Source organism: Cuculus canorus, chromosome Z, assembly GCF_017976375.1.
Source record: "Cuculus canorus isolate bCucCan1 chromosome Z, bCucCan1.pri, whole genome shotgun sequence".
Lineage (NCBI taxonomy): Eukaryota > Metazoa > Chordata > Aves > Cuculiformes > Cuculidae > Cuculus > Cuculus canorus.
In genome coordinates, this window is record NC_071441.1 from 64913359 (window position 1) to 64935379 (window position 22021).

Sequence of the window (22021 nt, forward strand, 5' to 3'; positions counted from 1 at the left end):
ACTTCCATACACACACATATGCACATACAGTGCTCCCTAGAGTCTAAATTTACTTTATCCAGTGATATGGTAAATACATTTTACACAGATATAATGTCCTGAATAGTAAGCCAAAAAGCCAATCTGCCTTCTTTACCAAAATTGAAGGGAATTTTCTGTGGTTAAGCAGCAATTGTGTCCTTAGTGGAGGAAGACAAGAGTGAAGCAATTCCTCTACTTCTTTTCTTCATTTTTTTCCCAACTGTCTATGACACCTGTCTGTTTTCTGCTGTGTTTCTTATCATATATGGGATGTTTACACGTGGAATACATACTCCTTGTTCTTTGCCCTACAGCCAGATTCCTCTGCTCTCCAGCCTGCAGTTCTTTAGTGACCAGCAATAGACCTTTGTGATTTGTGCTTCCACCCTTGGTCTTATGTCACCCTCTTGTGTCTGTATCCTCAGGACTTCTGCCATTATTGCCTGCCACTTTTTGATTATACTCAAGGACCCCTGCTACAGAGTAGGATAATTCTAAAGCTACAGTATCAGAGACCCCATCTTGAAGCCCTGAAATTCCTTCAGTGTGAATATACTTGAAGGATTTTAAAGACCATTCTGGAGTATATATTTTCCAAATGCAAATACGAATGTGTAGCAGGTACACAGACGTGTATGAAGTACTGCCTCTCAATTCCTCCAGCAGGATTTCTTTTGTGTCAGGAAGCATGCCTCCATTACATCAGCAGCCTTTACCCAGACCTCCATGATAAGTAGGACACAACCTTCTTATACATAATAAATACTCAAAAACACAGAACAGACTCTGCCTGACCTTCCACCACTTTCCAAGAAATAGTTAAGGTCTTTTCCGAAAAGACAACAGCTATGTAGGAAGTTGTCCAGCTTGGCAAGTAGGGGAGAAAGAGATGCCAAAAGTCCAATCTCATTTGCCAGTCTTGTGAGATAGCATCCACCTGCGCGTTTCCATTTGGCAAATCAGAGATAAGCATTAGCCACTTTTCACATCATGAGAACAATGTATCTACATAAATACACCTCGGTCTCTCTAGTTCAGAGTGTTTAGTTTGGTTGCTATGTTAAACCATATGAACACCTCACTTAGGCACAGACCTTTTGGTCTGACTTGCAATTCTGTTTCAAATGGTGAAAATTCCTCTATCAGCACCCATTAACATAACCTGAAACGAAAGCTTACCAAAAGTCAGAGGTTTTGAATAATGGTGCTGGAAGAATTGCTCAAGCTTTTGTCAAACATCTACAAGTCTGCTGAGCCCCAGTGAGGAAGAGAGGGTTTTTGTCCCCCCTACATTTCTTTTTCAAATGTTCCTGAGTTATTCTGGGAAAAGATAAGTAGATGACTGCAAAAATAAGTATTTTGAGAGCTATCAACTGCATTTGTTCTCTTGATCCTCCAAAGCAAGCATGCATGACTAACTCCAAGTTTAATTTGCTTTCAGGTCTTCCTACATACAGTCATGCAATTTGACTTAGAGGTGGCTGCATTCCAAGCACTCTGGAAGCAAAGGACCTCAATGTTTCAGGGTATTCAAGATGATAATATTTTTCCAATGCCAAAATACCACAAACTTTTATGTAATCATATATACTTCACCAAAAAATAGTACAAGTTTATCTATCAGGAAGAAAGAGGTTTGATGGGTTTTTTTCCCCATCTCTAAAAACAAATTAATCTCAATATGTTCAAGATGACTAGAAGTGGTCTAAAGTATATGAAAATTTGTTTAAAATGCTCGTTTGAAAATTAGGCATGTTTCCACAATAGGTTCTTAATCAGCCCTTGAAAAACTCCCTTGGATATATATGACAATTATTGGTTGCCTCTTATAGAGCAATTCAATGGTACTACAAACTTGATGCAGAACTTCCACATTTTGAACTTGACAAAATATCAAACCAGAGAGAACACGGACTGAGTTCTGAAATTCTGCAAGTGTCCTGGTCACAGTCCAGTGAAGCACTTACTTACATCTTCCATTTGAAATAACTGGGCCCATTGTAGACTGTTCACTTACAAAAAGTCAGGTAGTATAGTGTTGTGTTTGCAAGGGAAAGGTCCTATCCATGGAGAAAGTTGCTTGAAGTAGCTTTCCTTGTAAACTGATCTTAGGAAAGAGAAAATACTTTCTAAATGAAGAAGAGTAATGCATCTGCTTGAAGTTTTTGTTACCCATCTAAGTAACTAGCTAACAGAAAAATGCACCTAGGTCTACCACATTTTCAATGTCTTTGCATACGACCAGAATACCTGGGCAAATATCTTGCATGCATGAACAGATCAAAAGAGAACATCAGAAAGTGCTGCACGTGTGCTGAATCAACATGTCTCAAAGTGCCACACAGACAAAGCTGTGTGGCAGAGAACCTGCCACATCTGGATATGTCAAGTTTCTGAACAGCAAATGCACACAGACTTCAGCTGAGAAATCACAGAGCCAAAGCAGCCTTGAATGCACAGGTCAGATATGCTGCTGCCTGGCTTTTAATTGCATAATTCTATTCTTGGATGCAGAGCTGAATATTGTACAGCTCCTAGCACAAGCTGTAATGATGAAATAGTAAATGTGAGAAGACACTAGAACCATAAATTAACTGTAGAAAAACAATTCCAAAGATAAAATTCATTTTGTGAAGAGTGCTTATTGTTGCAACTTAGCTGCTTCTGTTTCAACAGCACATTGTCAACAAAACACACACACACACACTGTACACAAACAGTAAGGAAAGGAAAACCAGAAATGCCATCATTAGAAACAGTCACTGTATTTAGTGTGTACAGGAGACAGACTATAAAAAGTAACATCTTGTTCTGCCACACAGCCCACACTCATTCTTCAGGACAGAAATCTGAATCTAAAGTTAATGTACAATGAATTTCCTGGTCAGTACAGGCAGCCTGGTAAACAACACACAAAATAAGAACAGACCTGAGTCTCCTTCATCATGCTGGCTCCACTTAACCAGTTAAGTATTGAACACTTAACTGGTTCAAAAGGCTTCTGTATAAAATTTTCATACTGTCCCGCATGTTCAGTTTAAGCTAGACAAAACCCAGAAATGTTAAGATACAGCAATTATGACATTTACTAGACATATGTTAAGGTAAGTTTTCAATTAACTTGAAATTTTAACTAGTCATACAGGATTATCTATTATTTAAAATATCTTTTTATATGATTGCAGAAAAACAGATGTTTATATAGCAAATATAGATGGGAAGGTGGTGAATTATATGTGTAGGGTTAATTACCTATTCTATTTTTTTCCAAAGTATTTACTTAGACAATTTCTGTTGGTATTGTAACAATTGTATGATGTTTACAAAGGCAAACACACAATATTATGACTGCAAGAAACTGCAGCAGCTTGACAATTTTAAATATATATCAGGCAGGTTTCATAGCCAAGGGCCACGTTATTACATGTAATACACAGGGTGAAGAAGGCTGAAAGAACCACTCTTCCGGAAAACAGAATGTCTGAGAGACACTGTTCAAAACTCTCAAAATCTGCCTGAAGACCTTTTTAGGACAAACACTGCCGGTGAAAAATAAATAAGGTTAACTAAAGTAAGCAAAGAAAAATGCTTCAAGGTCAGTTTTGTATCAGTTAGGTTCTGCTGGAAAATAATTTATTAGCATTATTCTTAAGTTATCAAAATAAGCAGAGTGCAGTGCCTGTTTGCAGTTACACAGAAAAAAAAAAATTTTCTTAGGTCAATACGATATTGCAAAATAGTAAATGTTATCTGAGTAATATCTGGCTCAGAATGCACTAGAGTGTGACGAGAACATTTCAATGTTTAAATTGATTATCCAGTACCTACTGGGTCAAATGTAGGGTGATTTATGTCCTATCTGAAGATAACACCAAAAATATCCCCATTTTTAACTCTGATGTATTGCTTAAAACATATATTTGCCGTCTTTTTGTGTCTTCTGTAAAATAGTATTTTACAATCTGGTTTTGTTTTGGTTTTTTTTAGTATTTGCAGTTACATATATGGCTCTCCTTGAGAACAATGAGGCCTCTAGCTATTCAGCTTCTATAAGGCAACTCTAAAACAGACATTGTAAAACCTTTGTCCAAACAAGGCAGCCCTTCAGGTCAGTGGTGAGAAAATGAAGGACAATCCACAAAGGTAATTTTTCTGCCGAGGACATACCAAGAGCAGCCAAACAGGAACACTGGATTTTACACTGCCTAAACTGGTGCTGTAGGTGCTTAAATCTCAGAAGACAACGGTCACTCCTGAAGACACTTGAAAATTCATTTGTTTAAGTTCCTTGATGCCTAAACTCAGTCTCTTGCATTTTGCTTTGGCATCCTCTAACCTGTAGATAGATATGGAAAGCACCTGGGTGCCAGGTCAGCTAAGGGGTATGATGTCGCCCCAGATCATGAGGTACAACTTGTAGGCCTTGAGGTCTCGATTCCCAGGCCAGAACCCTCTCAAATTTGCACTGAGACACATTGGGTAAAGCTATCCTCCTTTATCTTGTTAAATGTTCCTTCCTTCCTTCCTTCTCCCACCACAGGCTGATATTTCCATGGGAAGAGCAAGAAGGAAAAGACAGAAGCCTAGGCTACTGTTCAGCAGGGTTGTGGAGGTTCTGGGTTCTTCTAGGACTACTTACACATTCTGTATTTGACAGGTACGGGACAAAAGCTGCCTGAAGAGCAGTACAAAAGCATCTTGACCTAAGAAAGTGACTCTGCTTTGAGTGTAGCACAGCCTATGCACCAAATTATGCCAATAAGCAGCTTTTTTTTTTTTTTGTAAACAGAGTAAGCATCTATGGCTCCTATTGTGTAAAACTGCAATGGAAGGGAGAGGACAGGAAAGGGGCAAGGCTGACTGCCTTTAAATTTCAACTTATCCCCAAAACAGGAGCTTTGCAATAGGGAGTTTGGAGTAATCAACTCGTGATGATTGTACTAGGGAACAATGGTTGCTGTCCTGTTGCAGTGTCAAAAATGGAACAAAGATTGTCACTTAGAGTCCCCAGTCAGTACATATGCTGGAGACAGCCACAGCTTTTCCCAGCTTCTGAAATGCATCCCCTTTTATCAGGTGAATCTCACAAAGTGCTGTGTGAGCTTTCCCCAGCCACCTCCTCCATGAAGGCTGGTCCAATAGCGATAGCTTTTGCTCTCCTTTTCTTACGAAAGCTACAAAAGCTACAAAAAGTACGTGAAGGCTAGTGTGTGCTATACTGCCTGTGAGTCTTTCCTGTTTTCCTGTTTTCCTAGAGGACCATGAAGATCAGTGGCACGGATGTGTGAGAGCTCCCTTCTAAAGGATACCCAGTGGTGTTGGAGAACACAGAAGCAACGGAAGTGCTGGGAGAGCCTGGTGGGATAGCAATGCCATCTGAGGACATTCCATCTACAGAGTATGGATAGGGCTAGCCCCATGTGCACTCAGCTTTGAGACTTTTAGTGTGCATTTGGATAGGATGTCCTTGTTATCCCTTGACTGGCACCCAGAACAGACAGCAGAGTAGCCATCATCTTCTGAGCCAAGCAAAAAATACTAGCTATGCCAAACACCAAGGAAAAGAGATGAATGAACTTCAGCAGCAAGGACTCAGATGCGGTATTGCAAGGAATAGTTTTTTTTGATTACTCCTACACATGAAAGAGCATATTTCTCATTTGTATGCAGGGCAATGCACTATAATAGTGAAGCTCAAAAACTTATACATCCATGCAAGATGCTCCAGAACTGCAACTACAATATGAGTTTGAATCTGGGAGCCCATGACAGTAGGCTGCAAACATAATCTCATTAGCCCTCAAAGCAAGGCTCCTTAGCTCCAGATCAGAGTAAGCTGAAGGGTGATGTCTTTCCTGGGACAGAACTACTTGACAGCAGCCAAGAGCTTTTTGCAATGCTCTCTGTCACGGCCACTAGACATATTGTAGCTCAAAAATGAGCATCCTTACAACCGTCAGTGTCAGGATATCAGTCAAGTGTTACCAATCTAGCTTTCATAAGACAAGAAACAAAGGTGTCTCAATTGAAGATACAGAAGTAAGGCACTTAGAATAGAAGAAGGAATTACATTCTGAACCAAATCCTAAGCAGTCTGAGTACCTTATACCTCACTCTATCAGAGAGACAAAGAGCTTATTTGGATAAAAATTAATTTCAAAATTCTGACGTATTTTTCATAAATGAGATGTTATTTGCTGTTGCATTATCCAGAACTAGAATTAATACAGAATAGATTCATTGTCTATGTCAGAATTAATGACTGTGAGGCTTGTGTTGGGAACAAACTTTTCCTATTGGCATATTAAAATGCGTAATTGGATTTGTGGAGGTACTACATGTGTTCTTGAAGATCCTAATCTGATTGAAGCCAAAACTATCACTTATCATTGCAAAGTTTGTGCTTTTCCATACCTACACAAGTTTTTTTGCTATTTAGAATATTAAAGCTGAGGATGGAGACTAGAGAAGAATGCTACAGAGCCACAGAAACCAAATGTATTATATAATTTCTGTTTTTACAACAAAAAAAGGAGAACACATCACATGTTAGGTTAGCATGAAGCAAGGGCAGACTATTTGACTTGATGAAAGGAAAAAGTTTTATCACTGTGCGTGAGTGGTTACAGTTTAGAACAGGTTCCGTGGCAATTGAAGGCACGGACTCCATTTGGAGTCAAAACCAAAATCCTTTTATTATGCACAAGCAAGGCTTTATACACCCTTATTTGCCTTGTTAGCCAGCTACCCCAGTGATCTTCCACTTCTAGAAGTCCCACAGTTACAGGGATTCAGCATAACTCTACTTGCTACAAATGTATCTTTTACCTAGAAAAGAAAAAGTCCCAAAAGCTCTCATGTAGCTCAGCTCCCTGTTTTCTCCTACCACTTAACTGTCCCACGGTGTCTTGCTTAACGAGTGCAAGGACATCGGCCGTATTGTCCTGAATGTACGTGGCGGTGGAATCTTCCATGCCCACAGGTTTCTAGAGAATCTCTGTTCCAATTGAGTTGTTTCTGTGATTCAGAAAGATCATTGGATATCTCTTTTCCAGAGCAAGTAGTTTAGAGAGAAGACTGAAATGCCCACTATCAACTCAAGGCTTATAACCTGGTGACTTTTTGGCTAACATTTGCCTTGTTATTATCTATTGTCTTCTTATTCATTACCTTGCTTTCCTTGTTAAATAAATCTTGATTGAGAATTGCCTTCAGTCAAGTGCATGTCTTTGGAAGTGGTTCAAAGCAAAACTTTGTCCCTAGGAAGTGGCTCCTATGTCTGCTAGATAAGCAAAACCATTCGAACGTATAACCATTACACCATCTGCAGACACGTAGGGACAATAAAGATTGTGATGGTATCTTTATGGTGATGGTGCTACCTACAACTTTGACTTTTAGTGGTGCACTTCAATTCTTACTAGCATTGGCAGAAGCATTTACTTCTGTGTGGCATACTCATTCCACTGTCTCTACTGAGGAAAATTAAGAAAATATTTAAAGCAGCAAAAGCCAAGAAAGGAAGCCAAGTTACAGACAGGCAGCTCAAGGTGTTGTTCACATACAACATCCCAGAAAAACTTTTCATTCATTGTCTATATAACAGTCTCACTTAGGAGATATAGGATGGCGGAGGAAAAAGCGTGTAGTTGGTATCGAAGTTTCCATAGGCTTCAATACCATTTCTGAAAGTGATTCTTGAGTGTAAGATGAATGAACCACTAGTGATGGTAGTTAATTTAATGTCTGCATTTTGCTGTGTCTCAAGTTTCTGTTACATTCACCTCACTGTATTAGAAGGAAGCCCTCAGTAACAACTAGACTGTAAAGGCTAAATATAATTCAGTTACAACATCCTGAGTTGACACTAAAAGTAAGTTTCTCTGTAAGCTACCCTTTCTTTTTATATGACACCATAAATATTTCACAACAAATAGCTAACCTATCTACTAGTCTACTACACCACTAGCCTGGCCTGAGCAGAGGGACAACATGCCATTATCTCCTGGCTTTCATGACATTCTACTTGTAGTTTTCCTGCAAGCACAGTTTGGATGAGAAGGTTAGATGACTCTAAAGCTGCAGGAAGCCAAAGCAGAGGACAGAGGACTCATTTAGAGTCCATTCTGGAAAAAAACCAAACCAAACCAAAACAACTTCTCTAAAGAGAACTGAAGGAACCACAGTCTCAGTTATTGCATAGCATGCCCTGACTGATAAATTATACTGTTTTCTTTCCAAGAGCACTTTCCATACCTCCTCAGCAGGTACAGGCAGAATTTGGTTTCCAGATTCAGCACTGTGCAAAGTGAACATGGCCTTCTTTTGACCAGCAAAAGAGAGCAGCCTTCGGACCAGAGAGAAAGAAAGAAATTTGTTCCTTCCCATCTTCCCACTACATTGATTTGTCCTAACCACAAGGACAGATCAAACTTCCATTCAGCTTCATTTTTTTTGCTGGCTTTTGCATTTTTGGCTTCAGAAGAATTGAACTTGAACAGCAGAAAATGCTCTCAATAAAGGTCCCCATGGGCCTGGAAGCCTGGTCGGTATTCCAGTGAGAGGATGACAATGCCATTCACACTGAACACAAGTCAAAAGGAGGTGCTACCTTCACCAGCTCAGTTAGCCTGGATCCTCAGCATGAGGGGACTTCTTTCTGGATCTCTGTACCCTCAGTGAAAGGGACACACTCAAGTGGGTGTTGATGACTCTGCATCAGATTCCTAGTTTTCTGAAAAATATCAATGAGGAAAGAAGTTCCTATATTAGGTGGATTAGATACTGTCACTGTGTTGTAGGGCTCCAGCGCACCTGGCATTGCTTGTCCTCAAGTTGGCTAGGGCACAATTCCCTTGGAAATCAGAGCTCTAGTAGAAGCAACCTCACTGTCTGCACACCTGCCTTTCTCCCCCAGGGCTCTATTTCTATTGCCATAACAGTGACCTCATTTTGCTCCTATCATGAATTTTAGACCCAAACTCCTTTACTCCATCTAGTTCCTGGCTTTCTTATTCCACCACACACAGCAGACTTTATCTGTAATCCATAAATGGTTTCAGTCTTTTGATGTCCCCTTTATCCAACTGTACAATCACACTCCTTTCAGTATTTTTCCCCTTATGCCAGTTAATAAGTAAATGATTTAATGATTCTTTTAGGAGATCTACCTAGGAACCTTTAAATTCATTTAAGATACACCATTAGCTTGCATAATAATCTGCAAGAAATTCTGAAAGTAGCAAGATTAGATGAATAACAACCAAAAGACTCAGCAGAAAAGAACAGGAATCAAAATGCTGAGAAATACTGCCAGCATTTTAAATTCTGTAGTTATCATAACATTACCATGTTAGCGCCTCCAAAAGTCAACGAGGCCAGTGGGGTTCCTAGAAGTGACACTGAGTCCACGCATGTGTTTACACACACACAAAATGCATTGCATATGCCCACAGATTAATCGGAAGCATGAGAGCACAGAAAGCAGGAAAACCTTTGAAGCTTTAATATACTTAAAGCTGGTATCAGCAGCAGTGTCATTGCTGAGGGCTTCAGCACGGGCTACCTACACATTTTATGCAAGCCTCATGGACTCCAGTTTATGACTGTTGATTCTTTTCTCTTTTTCAGTCTCAACAAATCTAGATTGCTGCCACCTTTGGTACAGCTATATATGCTGCAGTCACACCAGGCCTCGGTGTAGACATAGAGCAGACACCAATGAGCCTTTGAATGCCAGGTTTGCATACTGTTGCCACAACACGTGAGCTCCATCTGCTGCTTTTACAGTAACTTGTTATAGACTCCTGTTGATGTCTAATGAATCCTTCCATTATGGTGGAAAAGTACGACCTACTAAGTAATTAGAAAAACAACTAGAAGTCATGTTGTAAAGATAACACTATTTCAAAGCGGTAGTTAATTTGGCTGTTTAAGAATAAGAGTTCAATAGGCAAAGAGTATACTAGAAGTGCCACGTTCTTGCCTTTCTCCATAAACTTCCCTGCAGATCTTCCCATCAAGAATCAAAATTACACAGCAACTAGTGACTAGCACACTTATTTATTTATTTCAGTGCAGCATGATTTTTTCTTTCAAATGAAGAATAATACATTTGTGGGTATAAAAACCCTTTTTTGGAGTACTATGGGAACTCAAGGAAGTAAAAAGATTTTTACTAAGGGCTACACAACTCACTATGCAAAGTTCAAGCCTGTATATGTTCAGTTCAAACCCCCTTACAAAGAAATCCAAACAAACAAAGTCTTGCTTGTGTTACCTTTAAATGTGAGGATGGGAACAAATCTTAGCAATTGGTAAAAAGGCAGCAATATTTGAAATGTCTGAAAGAAGTAAAAATAGCACCTTGTTCTAAGGGTAAGAAGACATACAAACACACACAAATACACACAAAGCCCTTGCCAAATCCGTACAAAATACCAAAATCCGCTGTCCTTCTTACAGAACTGCCTTAAAAAAAAATAGAATTCTGTGACTTCAACAAAAACAGTCGTGTTATTTCATCATAGAATCACAGAATCACCAGGTTGGAAAGGACCCACTGGATCATCGAGTCCAACCATTCCTAACAATCCCTAATCCATGCCCCTCAGCACTTCATCCACCCATCCCTTAAACACCTCCAGGAAGGTGACTCCACCACCTCCCTGGGCAGCCTCTGCCAGTGCCCAATGATCCTTTTTGTGAAAAATTTTTTCCTGATGTCCAGCATGAACCTCCCCTGGCACAGCTTGAGGCCATTCCCCCTTGTCCTGTCCCCTGTCACCTGGGAGAAGAGGCCAGCTCCCTCCTCTCCACAACCTCCTTTCAGGTAGTTGTAGAGAGCAATAACGTCTCCCCTCAGCCTCCTCTTCTCCAGGCTAAACAACTCCAGCTCTCTCAGCCGCTCCTCATAAAACTTGTTCTCCAGCCCCCTCAACAGCTTCGTTGCTCTTCTCTGGACACGCTCCAGAGCTTCAACATCCTTCTTGTGGTGAGGGGCCCAGAACTGAACACAGTACTCAAGGTGCGGTCTCACCAGTGCCGAGTACAGAGGGAGAATAACCTCCCTGGACCTGCTGGTCACGCCGGTTCTGATACAAACCAAGATGCCATTGGCCTTCTTGGCCACCTGGGCACGCTGCTGGCTCATGTTCAGTCGGCTGTCAACCAACACCCCCAGGTCCTTCTCCTCTGTACAGCTCTCCAGCCACTCTTTCCCCAGTCTGTAGCACTGCATAGGGCTGTTGTGCCCCACGTGCAGGACCCGGCATTTGGCCTTGTTGAACCTCATACCACTGGTCTCAGCCCAGTGGTCCAGCCTGTTAAGATCCCTTTGCAGAGCCTCCCTACCCTCCAGCAGATCCACACTTCCATCCAGCTTAGTGTCATCCACAAACTTGCTGAGGGTGCACTCAATGCCTTCATCCAGGTCATTGATAAAGACATTGAACAGGGCTGGACCCAGTACCAAGCCCCGGGGAACCCCACTTGTGACCAGCCTCCAGCTGGAGTTAACTCCATTAACCACCACTCTCTGGGCCCGGCCATCCAACCAGTTTTCAACCCAGGAGAGTGTGTGCCCATCCAGGCCAGAGGCTGACAGTTTCTGAAGCAGAACGCTGTGAGAAACTGTGTCTAAGGCTTTACTGAAGTCCAAGAAGACTACATCCACAGCCTTTCCCCTATCCAGTAGTAGAGTCATTTTGTCATAGAAGGTGATCAGGTTAGTTTGGCAAGACCTGTCTTTCGTGAACCTGTGTTGACTGAGCCTGATCACCCGGTTCTCTTGCATGTGCTTCATGATAGCACTCAAGATTACCTGTTCCATGACTTTCCTCGGCACTGAGGTCAGACTGACAAGCCTGTAGCTCCCTGGATCCTCCTTGGATCCTCCCCTTCTTATAGATGGGCACAACATCAGCCAGCCTCCAGTCTAGTGGAACTTCCCCAGTCAGCCAGGACCACTGGAAGATGACGGAAAGGGGTTTTGAAAGGATTTCCAGTTAAACCAGTTATGCAAACTCAGTGTATAAATGAACTCAGATCAACATCCAAAACTGAAGAGATCATAAAGCTACAATGAGTGTTAATGCTTTTTAAACCCATCAGACAGCATCAAGTCGTACCAAAGTGCTTTCTAAATGTACAATGAGGGCCTCTTCAGGTTCAAGGATATCAGTCTATGAAACAGCAAACACCTAGGCTAGGGAGAAACACTATTAAGTATGCAGCAACTTAATAACTGTGGTTTGTCAGATGCACAATTAAATGGAAAAGAAGCCCTCTCAAAACAATTTAAACACAAATAAATACAAGGTAGAGATAGAAGAGTAAGGCTTCTAATGGCCCTTACTACATTTCTAGGAAAACAGATTACATAAAAATTCCCCAATCTTAGCATGTGAAACTAATGATAACTGGGAAGGTTAGTAAATGGCTTATTATATGGAAGAGATTCTAGTAAAAAAAAATAATTTAAGTAGAGAAAAGAAGAGAGAGAGAAAAAGGTAGAGAACTGTTTAAAGTGCAAACCCTTACCATCCCTAAATGGATTAGAATATGTGTTTTATGTGCCATACAAGTGTTTACTATCCCTGAATGGCTCAGAATATGCATTTCCTCTGCCATCTGTTTAATTCGTGATTCAGTGTATTAAAGCCATTACAGTAAATCTGACTCCAAAGAACTTACCAGAATTTCCCTAGATTTGGTGCTCGTGTGCTAGTTGTTTACGCACATGTATACTACACAAAAAGGTTAATTCCTTCCCTAGGGAATGCCCAACTCCAGCTTCAGGACTTGAGAACTTGAACTTTATAACTGACTGCTCTGACATCTTGCAAAATCATCTTAGGTTTCTCACAGCACCTCCTAGAATCAGAGAACTTCTGAAAAAACATGTGACGTGAAACACTTCAAGAGAAAGTAAAACAACTAAAGAGCAGAGGGAAGTATTGCTGAGACAACAATGATGGGTCCTTGTGAAGAGAAAGCCTCTGTCCTCTTTGTAGTCAGCCTTGAGATATTGGTAAAATGTGATAAGATGACCCCTAAGCTTCCTCCTCTCGAGGGTGAAAAGACCTAAATCCTTGAGTTCTTCCTCACAGAGCAGGTTCTCTAGCCCTTTCACCGTCTGGGAGCTTTCTGTTGTCATCTACAGACTGCTGTTGCAGCAACTTTAAGCAAGTACACTTTAAAGATGAGTGAATTTTCAGGTCATGTTAAAGATTAAGCCAAGACATTAATGTTTGGTGTAAATCCTTTGTGAACACTGTGAATTTGCATCCCTAGAATTAACAAGAAATTCTTTATTGTAGTTAAAGTGTATCTATGGATACTCTGGGTATATAGACACTGTGATTTGTGCAAATGCAACAACTGTTCTTTGCAAACCTCAGTGCTGACAAGGGCTAACTTGTTTGTCTCCTCACTCTCCACCTGAGGTGAAGGACAGTATGTCAGAGCATGGGCACCTCTGACAAAACTTTTGGTAACTTTTTGGTAAAAATTGGAAAATCTTCTAGAACTAAGTTGTAGAACAGGAATAGATGTCCTGAAAAATCAGAAAGACTCACATCAAAATAACAAAAATGGATTACAGACAAACTGTGCATGAAGTAATAAGTAAATGTTCAAAAAGGATAAATCATCATTGACCAGGGAAGACTGTGACTGATAAGTAAAATTTACGAAGTTAATAATGCAGTGCTGGTGTTAAAAGTATATGTGAGAAAACTCATGTATTATTATCTTGTTATATGATTCTACATGCAGATGCCTTCGGCTACTGCAAGAGACACTGTTATGTTCTTTGCAGTGTACTAAGAAATTATGAAAATCATTATGGGTCCTTTAAATATTGTTATAAATATTTTATAAAAACAGAGAAGACACATTCAGCAATTTAAGGTACATTATGTCATAAATGGCATATTTTCCTCAAGGTATGAATTAATTATTTCTCTTTTCTAGTTCCTAAAGATAAATAGGAACTTGAGAAAGAGGTGCCATAACCCTCTGTATTTATATGCTGTCTCTACTTCTACACCGCAAAAAAAGGATGCATATATTACATACGTACCAATGCTAGCGACCAGATCAAAGCAAAAGGTCTATATAGATACTGGGTTTTTTTCATTACTTCCAAACTTGAGCTGAAATTGGTCTCTCAAACATACTGGATCTCATCCACCAGTAATTTCTACTTCCTGAAAAAAAACATGGAAACCCAGAAATTTGGAAGTGTTACAGGTGATCATCACTTAGTAATGCAACTTCTCTTGCATCAAGCAGCAGCAGGAAAAAAACCCAAACAAACCCACAACCAACCCAAAAGCAAAGGAAAAAAAAACAGCACAAACAACAGAAACAAAACACAGCTAAAAGAAATAATTGAAGAAGTGGTTAATTTCAGTACAGAAAAAAAATGGATTAAAAATCCAATTACGCAGTTGCAACACAGCAGAATTAAGCGTATCGGTCACAGAGTAGACTTTCTAGGATGGAGATGACTACAGTGGAAGTCTTTATAGATGCACTTCACTTTCACACGCTACACAGAGTCTAGCTGTGCCCCACAATGATAACCAGTCCTTAATCCGAACATGGCAACTGTATGCATGAATGAAGGTGCCAGTTATGCAATTTGATGAGGTTATTTTTCAGCAAGACAATCTATAGATTCCTATGGCCAAAATAAATTAGACTGGTATACTCACATTACTGCATTATTTTTGAGCATTATGTAGGTCCATATCAACAAACACACTCTCAAGTCAGGTCAGTATTTCATACATCTTTAATCAATCAGGTATTAACAAGGCTAGTCTCAGTTACAGTCTACACTTCTATATGCAGCTGTAGAAACCCAGTGAAAGATTAAACTGCAAAGAGACTGAAAGTGAGCCAACAAGCTTTTCCACTGTTCAAAACACTACTTTCATAGATATGGATGGTAGGACTTGAGAAAATGAACAGGAAAATCCTTTGAGAACAATTTTATTTCAGAGCGCAAAAATGTCATAATGCTTCTAGGCTCTTCTAGGTAGTTGAGGAAAACTGCTTATAAAAATAATGTGTCATGCAGTTACTTCTGTTCAAGTCCAGATAGCTTAAAGTTTACATGTCATACAGCTTACTCCATCTACCTCCATCTCCTGTAAGACTAATGCAGACTGTTCCTTTCAAAGCCAGTAGCTGTGTTAAGTATTCCAGCCACATTAAAAAGCAAAACACACCCCTCAGCCGCTCAATGAACCTGTATTTTTATCTCCTCACAATACCTCACCACTAGTATAAATCGCTGTCTGACAGCAGCCCAATAAACCCCCCCTAGAAAAAAAAGAAAAATATACTAACAAGATCTATGAATACATAAAAAATGCAGCTTTGGTTGGAATGGCTCTTCTGGTGATGCATTAGGATTTAGTTTCATGTTGCACTTTGCAACTGGTTTGTTTCTTCAGCCTTTTACTGTTGACTACTGATAGCGTCTAGCAGCTGGACCACCTTGTGGAGACATTGAATAGGTTGCTTGGAGGCTGTCACAGGGTTTCTTGGCAATGCATTCCAGAGTCACTTCAGGGTGAAGTGAACCTGTGCAATAATGAATCCTACATCTCCATTTCATGTTACACCTGCAGGCACTTTTTCCCTCTTCAAGAGAACACAGTGTAGATTTGTGCAGTGCACAGAAGCCTCATATGTGCTAGTCACAGCAATTAACAAAGCAGAGAAAACTTTCTCAGAGGAAATCCATGCCAGATTTGACAGCCTAAGACTGGCGAGGCTGCTGCAGCTGCATAGTACCCAGGTCCAGCCCACAGCAAGGATGAGCAAATATTCCCAGCAGGTGCATGCATGCCAACCACACAAATGCAAAAAATATACACAGTTGGTCACACAGGTAGGCACAGACACACAGAGCTTTCACATGAACACAGCACAAATGACCTCAGCCGGCTTCCTTCTCTGGCTGAGGAGGACAGACATCCACCAGTGAGAATGTGGACACCTCCAGCAGCTGAGCTCAGACACTCACTTTGCTCAGCAGCTGCCCTTGGATCCCAGTCTTCCCATCTGCTGGCACTGGACATAGGAGCCACCAAGGTCACAGCCCTGCTCCAGCTGCTGGTACTGACCACCTGAGACTGAACTGTCTGGAGCTCCCTTAGGACAAAACAGCCACCCACCCTCCACCCAATTGTCTCCTCCTTGCAGACACACAGCACTCATATTTCCCTAGGGACCCCCAGACTTTGTAGTCTCAACAGCAGCGAGATGAGGCTCTCCTAATGCCCCCAACAGCCAGCTCCTCATCTGGTCTTGTCCTTATAGGCATGTACACACATCTGGGTCCTGCACCACTTCATCCACTTGTCAGCTACTCTGGCTGGATCTTCACTGGTAATCACACCCCTCCACTCACTCTGGGCGCTGGCACCACGGACCCACGCGCCCTCCAGGCTGTGGTCTGACTCCAGCTGCTGGCACTGAAACCCTGTGTGCACACACACAGAACACAGCCCTGCTTGCAGAAAAGAGTTTGAAATTGATATAATAAGAAGGTAGGACAGCCTATGCTAATTGAGCTTAATGGCATAGGCAGACAGGTATATTGAACAACAGTTTACAACCAACAAGCCCTTTCTGTCACATTATCCCTCTATTGGAACGATGGGCTAAGACCAATGGCATGAGGTTTAACAAGGCCAAATGCCAGGTCCTGCACTTGGGGCACAATAACTCTGTGCGGTGCTACAGACAAGGGAAGAGTGGCTGGAGAGCTGCCTGGAGGAGAAGGACCTGGGAGTGTTGGTTGACAGTGACTGAACATGAGCCAGCAGTGTGCCCAAGAAGGCCAATGGCATCTTGTCTTGTGTCAGAAACGGCGTGACCAGCAGGTCCAGGGAGGTTATTCTCACACTGGTGAGAGCACACCTCAAATCCTCAAAATTCTGGGCCCCTCGCCACAAGAAGGATGTTGAGGCTCTGGAGTGTGTCCGGAGAAGAGCAACAAAGCTGGTGAAGGCTCTGGAGAACAAGTCTTACGAGGACCGGCTGAGGGAACTGGGGTTGTTTAGCCTTGAAAACAGGAGGCTGAGGGAAGACCTTATTGCTGTCTACAACTACCTGAAAGGAGGTTGTGGAGAGGAGCGAGCTGGCCTCTTCTCCCAAGTGACAGAGGACAGGACAAGGGGGAATGGCCTCAAGCCCCACCAGGGGAGGTTCAAGCGGGACATTAGGAAAAGATTTTTCATAGAAAGGGTCATCGGTCTGTGGCAGAGGCTGCCCGGGGAGGTGGTTGAGTCATCGTCCCTGGAAGTATTTAAAAGATGGGTAGACAAAGTGCTCAGGGACATGGTTTAGTGGCAGATAGGAATGGTTGGACTCGATGATCCAAGAGGTCTTTTCCAACCTGGTGATTCTATAATTCTATTTCCCCCTACTCATTCCTCCCTAAATCATCTAAATTCCCGTCCTTCTCCGTCTTTGGTTTCTTCCCTACACACCCCATCGTAAGTCTTCTGCAATCCTGAAATGTCCTTTCCCTAACACATCCCAAGCCTCTATGCAGAATCCCTCCTCAGTTTGAAAGGTGCTCCAGCCTTGACTTTTGATGATGGGTAACACATCCATTGTCAGATCCTTTGGGTTTCCATCTGCCTTTGGGCCCTTGCACTCCTCTGGGCAAGTTGAGATTGGCCTCTGACCAGCTGAAGACTCCTGTGGTGCAGACTGAGAGCCAACAGGGCAGGGTATTTCTGGGTTCTTCCATCCACCACTGCCTTCTCATGCTCCCTTGTGGGTGTGAGCAGGGAAGCATTTAGCCTCACATGTAACCCACAGGTCCCTTTGAGTCTGAATTACCTAGCTTTTAAAATACAAATTGAGGTTGAGTAACCAAAGCTGCCCCATATATCTGGAGGAGGTGACAAAAGGAAGTTATGGCAGAGCTACCATGAGAGCAGCCTGCCCTGTTCCCCTTCCTGACATGTCTGTTTTATTCAGCTGCCAGACAACATAGGGGGAACAAAAAGAGATCTGTCATGCGGCCAAACTATGGAGAGAAGGGAAGAGGAGAAAGGGAGAGAGATGGAATTGAAAGCTATCCCAGTCTAGGAGATGCAGAGTGAAGATACGTGTAAATCAAAAAAAAAGAAAAATAAGAGAGTAATACTGTAAGTATTACTGTAAGTAATTACTGCAACTGTTAGTAATACTGTACTTTAATAAAATCAAGAAAAAAAAGGTTGTAAAATCTGTGATCATTAGTAAGAGTTTCTAGAATTCAAAACTGTATCTCTAGAAAACAGCATTAATTCAGTCATACTTCAGCACAGGCCTTTGGCATGCTCTTGATTAATTATATCTTGCACATTTGCAAAAGTTGAAATACCCCAGGTACAGAGAGCATACCGATCATAAAGTTTTTCTAAGACTTAGTGCCAAATTATACATTCTAACAAGAAATAATTTTAGTGTTGATTCCTAGGAAAGATATTTTGTTTAATTCTTTGGTTTAGATCACTGAACTTTGCTGCTGTTCACATGAACTAAAAACATAAGAATTATGACTATCCCATCTACTTTGCAATCATTTTGCAGCCATAACCATACAAAATTAAAACATAGTTATTACTTTGAAATATTTCACACTATCCAGAAGCTGGGTCAGGTACTATTCAACACATAAAATGTTCAATATTATTCCAAATATAAAAGACAATATATGAGGAAAGAAAATGTACCTGAGTATGGAGTACATTAACATTGTCAAGATATATCTACAGAAAATTGTGTAAACAAGTTTTAAAAATTTCTGATATATAAAGATGAAGCTACTAAAGTATATGTTATTTGGGTCACTGGGCCAAAGGAAAGATTTACAATTAAAATAGAATGTATGTATCCATATGTCACATTTATAGTATACTTGGGTCAATCAATCCACCTGCTCTATTTTCCTGCTATACACAGAATTAAATGAGAAGCAAACAAATGTAGACTGTTTCTCCCTAGACTATCTGACATTTTTCTGCCACAGAAATATAGCAGAGGAATTATCTATGGAAAATTTGCATCAACACATAGTTCATTTCCCCAGCCTCTTAGGGAAAGAAGAGACCGCTCTGACCTTCTAATGGAATTTATTGTAGTTGCCTACATACATAAGTCTCCTTAAATTCTAACCTTGTTTTGCCTCTACAGGAATCTGGTAATTTGCACAGACTTTCCTCATAAATTATCTCCTATGTCTTAGCAGAGTGCCCTAGACATTGGCTCAGCTTCTTTTTCCCCCTTGATGTGATTTTTCAGGATCCCACCTTAAGACAAAGATGTTCTTCCTCCTGGAAATTAATTCTTTCCTAAAAGTGCCCAAGTCATTGTCTTTGTCTTATCTGAGGCAGCCCCAAGGAGACTCCCCATATTTTAGAAAAACAATAATTGTCTGTAATAAGTTTCAGGCTACGTTCTGAATTTCATTGCCCACGCTGTTATTCTCCCCACATATCAACCCTGAGGCAGGTTTGAGCAATCATCACCTGAGAAGACAAGACATGCCTCCATGGTACTCAAGAACTGTTTATTTAATAGACTATAGCACAAGCTGGCATAAAAGCTAAGAAAAACAACAGGTCATAGGGCTGAAGAAGGCTTTTAAGGTAATTAGATTCAGTCTTCTGCCATTGCCACATATGAAAAATAGTTTAGCTTTCTTGCCTCTGCCTGGAAGCCTGAACCAGAACTATGTTGCTCTGTTAGTTTACTTACCTAATACTCCCAATATTACTTATGTAATTTATAACCAGGATGAAGATAAAATCCATGAGGTTAAGTCTGCTTTGGACAGGCTGAGAAAACTGAGGCACTGAATATGCCCATATCATTAGCTGATTGGAACAGAACGTGTGTTAAAACAATTACATCATGTTCAATTCATTAGTCAAAAACGTTTACTTATTTTCAACTGCTAATGCCATTTTCTTAAAGGAAATAGCTCAGACATCCAAGATAAATGTATATTAACTGAAAAATTGCCAAATATGCCTTAAGATCTCTGAACTCTATGCCTTTAACCTGTAAGTACTCTAAGTAGTTTCCATTTTATAAGGAGGATAACATGGCTACTTTTCTAAGAAAAAATAGCATGAAGGGAGCATGCTTGATAAAGAACAAAATTACAGAATGACAGCTAAACAAAGGATTTTCTACAATACTGTTCTGTAATCACACAGACAAATTATAACTGAAAAACTCTGGAGAAAAAGACTCCAACAACAAATCCATTTCTGGCAAGCAAATGTAAGAGAATTAAGTATTTCATAGAATCATAGAAACATAGAATCATAAAATGGTTTCTGTTGGAAGAGATCTTAAAGATCATCCAGTTCCAATCCCCCTGCTATGGGCAGGGACATCTCCCACTAGATCAGAGCATGTGCTTATCAGAAAGAAATTAGTAAACTCAAGCATTTCAGTCCAGCCTGGAAATCATAAGGAGTCAAAAGAACTCCTGTTTTTCTTGACAGAAACCACGACTGTTGTATAAAAAAATAACCTTGATGGCAATGGCAGCAGTGTACATCAACTTGTAAAAGAACACAGACATTGTAGAAGTAAATGTAGCAGGATTATAGTTTCCAGTTCTGCTAATGTCAGGACCATACCAAAGCAGAGCACAGTGTGGCCATGGAGATTTTCAGGACACGTTTATGTGAAAATAGCACAAAAGCTTACTGTTCTGCCAAGAGGCATGACAGATTAAATAATTAAAGATAAATCCACAGAGAAAATGAATCTAGTATTTACTTATTATTGTTTCTCTTTTTTTGCCTCACCTATGGTTTCCCTAAACCTACAGCTGCTGAATTAATGGGCAGTTTGAGTGGGCAGAGAGCAAGTACGGCACAGCTCTGCTACTGGTGTAAGACCATGGAGAGGATCACTAGGACAAAATCCATCTTCAGCTCTGGCACCACGTGGCTGCAGCAACTGGCTCCCTTAAACCTGTTCTCTGTCTTTGGGTGGAGGGAGAGAAAAAGGAAACATGTCAAGGGCTAAGATTTTAAGAGTGTAATTGCAGAAATCACAACACACTGTGCTCACAGAACTATCTCAAAGTTCAAAATCTCTGAATAGGTGGCAAGCCTTCAGTGCAGTACATTTCTAGAAAAAAATCTTGGCCTTCTTCAACAAGAAATGTTGATTATTGCTGTAAGTTCTCCCTGGCAACGTATAATACAGTGGCATTTTAATGCGTAATACAGAATCTTTGCTTTGGTCCAACATCTGCCCTTCAAAGAATCGTAGCCTCAGCTTTCTATTTCTGTTTTCATATTGCTATGGTAAAATATCTGTTTCTCAAAATCTGAATCTTATCTTCCAGCTGTGACCTGAGCAATATGTCTTTCTTTGCAAGGAATGCCTGCATCAGTCCTGATGGATTGTACAATTAACACAAAGAAATCGCTTTTGTAATTAATTAACAGACTTCTACCTATACCAAATTAGGAATTCCTCAACATGACTGAGATAATAAGTTAGCACAGGCAGATATCCAGCAGATATACATTGCCAATATTACTCGCACACATCATCACGAGCATGGGCAATTCACAGAATGAAGAGACTGCTTTAAAGTAGGTGCCTGTGTCTGGAAGCAGTCACAACTACTTTATGTACAGCTGTTAATTTACTATGGAATATTTCAATAGCAGAAAATATGGGATCGGTAGTTCTCACAAACAAGTGTGTTGTACGTAAAAAACATGAGTTACAAATATAGTGAAGAGGTTTTTTTCAGCTATGCGTTTCTTCTTTTATTACCAGGGCAACTAAGTACACACTTATGGACCGAACATGATTGTTTAACTAGGCTGCAAAGCCACAAACTGCTACTAATTTCCTGTGTGTGATAATGTTCTTCTTCTGTACACTGCCTCATGGTCTGTGATGTGTGCTTTTGATCCTTGGCCAAGACACGGCTACTGCACCT

The 22021-nt window shown here is 40.7% G+C and overlaps 1 long non-coding RNA gene across 3 annotated transcripts in view; it reads right to left on the reverse strand.

Moving 5' to 3' along the window:
• The window catches only part of LOC128850418 (uncharacterized), a 48572-nt gene that overhangs the window by 19571 nt on the left and 6980 nt on the right, over positions 1–22021 (reverse strand). For 2 of the 3 annotated variants that reach the window (XR_008447841.1, XR_008447843.1), the window contains exons 2-3: positions 14105–14231; positions 11848–11987 (exon numbers count right to left, since the gene is read on the reverse strand). This is a non-coding gene — a long non-coding RNA (uncharacterized LOC128850418). Of the gene's footprint in view, positions 1–8632; positions 8756–11847; positions 11988–14104; positions 14232–22021 lie in introns of those variants that run through there. The other variant, XR_008447842.1, reaches the window with a different exon arrangement.